The 4,620-nt window shown below is 49.5% G+C and overlaps 2 pseudogenes; one reads left to right on the top strand and one right to left on the bottom strand.

Annotated features, from left to right (window-relative positions):
• Positions 1-285: 285 nt before the first annotated feature.
• Positions 286-1,631, bottom strand: LOC100456842 (suppressor APC domain-containing protein 2-like; annotated as a pseudogene).
• PONPYGV1R-PS1853 (vomeronasal 1 receptor ponPygV1R-ps1853 pseudogene) lies at positions 2,424-3,334 on the top strand (annotated as a pseudogene).

The following is a 4,620-nucleotide window of genomic DNA, read 5'->3' as shown; positions in this document are numbered from 1 at the left end:
GGGGTAAGCTGCCCTCGGACCCCCCAGGTCTGGGGCGCAGCCTCAGCGCCGCATCTGTGCCGCCCATCGCCCTCTGCTGGCCGTTGTCGGAAGTGCAGCCTGGCGTGAGCAGTGCCTTTCCCTGGAGATGGGACCCAGGGCAGCGCCGCTGGAAACCGGGCGACCAGAGATCAGGTAACTGGTGGAGGGGTCCCCCACTGTCCACTGACAGCGGCAGTAGTAGCTGCGGACTATGCAGCCTCAAGAGAGCTTCAGCCCATGTCAGCACCGGAAGCCAAAACCGAGTCAAGGGCTCGGTGCGGGGGCTAGCCGGGGACAGGCCTGGGGATCCTGGATGGCAAGGGTTGCAGGAAGGCGCCCATTCTGGGACCGCCAGGGCTTGCCGGGGATCTCCAGCCAGAGAGGTTGGGTGTGACAGAGTGCCCACCCCGAAGGGCTGAGTGCCAGGCTGGCCCTGTGGGCCCGCTCAGCCCACACCGGCAAGATGAAGGTAAGGTCCAGAGGCCCCCCCGTCTTGCTGGCTCAGGGCGCGGGCCTCAAACAGCTGCTTAATGAGCGTCGACTTCTCCTGCTCCAGCTGCGTGATGCGCTCACTCTTCTCGGTCACCTGTGTGAGGAGTCGGTTCTGCTCCTTCAACATGAGGATGGTCTGCTGCTGACAGCCCGGGGACGAGGTGGACGTCAGGGCAAAGCAGGGGGCCCGGAGGAGGACGTGGGCAGGGCCCAGCTGGCACAGGCCGCAGCCAGCAGCTCTCCCAGGCACCCGGCCACCTCATGTACCTTGGCGGGGGCTCCCATGGCCCCAAAGTCGGCGCTGGCTCTGCTCCTGCCCAAGCGGCACTGGCGCTCCTGCACTCGTTGCAGCTGCTGCTGGTACCAACCGCGGCCCCGCGCCATTATCTCCAAACCCTGCAGCAGCACCTCCTTGTCCTGCTCCAGCTCCTTCATCTGCTTCAGCAGGCCGCAGTCCACGCCGCTGGTGATGGTGTGCCTCTGAAGTTCCCCTCGGGCACGCGGGCCCGCGGGGCATCCCCTGAGTCTGCCTCCATGGCCCTGCAGGCCGCTGCACCTGCCTCCGCGCTCGGGCTCCGTTCCAGCGCCGCGCTCTGGGATCGCTCTGGTTCCGCCTGGCAGGGCGCCGCTTCGGCGGGTGCGCACAGCTGCTCCGGGCTGCGGGCCGTGCCGCTGGGACCGGCCAGAGAAGCGCGCAGGCCCAGGAGCAGGGGCTTCCTCTCCAGGACCGTCCACTGCTCCACGGCCGGCGCGAACATCAGGCGCTACGGCGGCTGGCCCCCGCGCGGGGCCGGGACGTGCGTGGGATCCCGGGGGCAGCCGTCGGCGCTCAGCAGCGCGGTGCGCAGGCTGGCCACGAAGCGCTCGAAGGTCAGGTAGCCGCTGGCCGGGGCCACCTCGGGCAGGCCCTCCAGGACCCCGCGGGGCAGCTCCCGCGCGTCGGCGCCCTGCCAGCGGGACTGGATCTCGCGCAGGTGCCCGCAGCCGCTCCGCCGGTGGTCCAGGATGTCGAACAGCGTGCGCAGCCTCTGCAGGAAGGCGCGCGGCAGCCCCTCTGTGTTGCACTCGGGCGCGGCGGGAGGCACGCGGCTCCGCTTGGCCGTAGTGGCCCAGGCCATGGGCGGCCGGGCTCAGTCCACGGGTCCACCTGCGTGCGTCCCCGCGCGGCCCCACGGCGGGGCCGGCCAGGCGCACTCCCAAGGTTTTTAATGTACTTCACGTTAAGAAGATTTTAGTAGATGACCGTAATAAAATTATGTTTAATCCTATTATACTAATTGCTAATAGGGAGATTTTTTTACTACCACAAACTATCTGAAAAGAACACCTTCTGCTATGTGTCTGCTATATAATTTTTATAGGATACATGAAACGTTACATGCACGAATGTGATGTTTAGCATGATGTCAGACTGATGTGATATCACAGCCACTCAATGCATTATTATTTTTTTCCAAAATACATCAGGTGATTGCTTTTTCCATTAGCACAAAATCTACCTCAGTTCAGTTCCACAAACACCCATGATTCATTTTTATATACATGTCACAGTTCTCACAGGTGAAAATTAAATGAAGGAATGCAAAAAGTCAAAAATGCTTACGAAAAAAGTGTGTCCTTGGTACTATAGGAGCACAGATAATGTTCGCCCTCTACAGGTGTGACTGTGCATGTGTGGGCGTTCGATAAACTATATTAATAATTTTATCATATAACGATGAGGCTGTAGGTTTAAGAATTTATATGTGATAATCAATATTAATCAAAATAAATGGATTTAAAATGATAATGACAGTGATAATTTTGAATCTGAAGTAAGTAACATTGATGATGGAAGTTTTATTGGTTGATTTTTTTCAGGTACATCAAATATTTCCTCTTTGCCATTAAAATGAACACAGTTTCCAATTATGTTATCATTCAAAAGTGCCTTCTTTGCCCAAGCTGTTACTGGAGTCTCGGCCAAAATCCTCCTCCTTTTCTCTGGTACCGTGACGCTCCTTATGGATCCTAAGCCCACTGACCTGACCACCAGTCACTTGGCCCTGGTCCACATCATGATGCTGCTCACCATTGTGTTCTTGGTGTCTCCAGACCTTTTTGAGTCCCTTCATTTTCAAAATGACTTCAAGTGTAAGACGCTTTTCTACCTGAGCAGAGTGATGAGGGACCTCTCCATCTGCACCACCTGCCTCCTGAGCATGCTCTAGGCCATCACCATCAGCCCCAGCACCTCCTGGTTGGTGAGGTTTAAACATAAATTCACAAATCACATTTCACATGTTCTTGTCTTCTTATGGTCCCTCAGTTGTCCTGCAGTAGTTACATAATCTTCGACACTGTGGTTTCTTTCAATATGACTCAGACTGGTTTTCTGACGCTCAATAAAACTGCCTCATTTCCCCAAGGAAGTCCATCATCAGAAGCCTTATTTTTCTTACTCTGTCATTATCCAGAGATGTCTACTTTGTGGAAATTATGCTGCTCTCAAGTGTATGCATGGTGACTGTCTTGTGCAGGCATCAGAGGCGATCCCAGCACTTTCACAGCACCAGACTCTCAAAGAGTCTCTCCAGAAAAAAGGGCTGCGGAGAGCATCTTGCTGTTGGTGAGTTTCTTTGTGGTCATGTACTGGTTGGATTTGAACCTCTCATCCTACTGGATCCTGATATCAACATACGATCCAGTCATCCTGGGTGTCCAGAGGCTTGTGACCAGGGCCTATGCCACTGTGAGCCCTCTGGTGCTAATAATGTCTGAAAAAAGGATAATTGATATTCTGCAAATGATGAGACAGAAGTATTGTATATTTTTTCTATGAAAATAATTATCCAAAAAGGAGATGCTAACTCAGTTAAATTATTCAAGTATCAGAGGATTTGATAATTTATTTCATTACATTGTATAGAGTTCATTTAACACTGTTATTTTACGTAAATCATTTGGAAACTGTTGCTGCCAAAGACATGGTGGATCCTTTAGTTCATTGTCCACCATGATTTCATAGCCCAATATGTTTGCAGTTTCTTGCATTTCATTTTGATTCCTTGAACTTCATTTCAAATTTTTTTTTCTTTTTGAAGTGTATTCTTAATAAGCTCATATTGGTAACAAGATTTCTCATTTTTTACTTTTGGAAATCATTTAGTGCATCCTCACTTATTCAAAATATGTTAGTGAAGTATCTAATTATTGGTTGAACAGTAACTTCTCTCAGCACTCTTACTTATTTCTCTGTTTTCTGACTGAACGTGGGCTGTGGAGACTTTGCTCTCATCTTCATTGGTTCTCTCTTCTTTTCTCTCTCATGGCTTTAAAATTTTTTCTTTTCTTTGCTGTTATGCAGTTTGACTTTTATTTCTGTTGAGTATTTTTTATTGGTGGTCACTATTAATCACAATACACTTCTGCGTTTAAGGGTTCTCATCTGATATTGAGTTTCAGAAATTTATAAATATTTGTTATTAGTGTGATTTGTTATTTGTATGTAAGCTAGTGAAACCAATGTATTTGATTTCATTTCATTTTATTCTTTGTACATGTATAATCATGTTTGTATTGTGATCATTTTGTTTTTCTGTAGTTCTTTTATTTATTCATCTCAGTATTCTAGTTCACTAATCCTGTTTTTTATTAACTTGGTTTAATAATTAAACCATACATTGTATATTACATTTATTTAAGTTTCGGTTGTTCAATTTCTGTTTGAGTCTTTGCAAAACATGACTGTTTAGTGTGTGTGTGTGTGTCTGTGTGTGTGTGTGCGTGTTTGAGAAAGAATCTCTCTGTCACGCAGGCTTGAGTTCACTGGTGGTCATAGCTCACTGCAACCTCAAATTCCCAGTCTCAAAAGACCCTCTCACCTCCACCTCCCCAGTAGCTGACACTACAAGCACACACCACTGTGCCTGGCTTATATTTTATACCTATTTGTTGTAGAGACAACTTTTGCTTTGTTGCCCAGGCTGATCTCAAACTCCTGGCCTCAAGTGATCCACCTGCCTTGGCCCCCATGAAGTTCTGGGGGTACACGCATGAGCCACTGCCCCCAGTGCCTGCTTTAGAACTTTATGTGTTTTCAAAATTATTTTGATATTCTCTTTCCGC

This window comes from Pongo abelii, chromosome 6, assembly GCF_028885655.2.
Source record: "Pongo abelii isolate AG06213 chromosome 6, NHGRI_mPonAbe1-v2.0_pri, whole genome shotgun sequence".
NCBI lineage: Eukaryota > Metazoa > Chordata > Mammalia > Primates > Hominidae > Pongo > Pongo abelii.
Note: the sequence above shows the minus strand (reverse complement) of the source record. Positions and strands in the feature narration are given on the sequence as shown.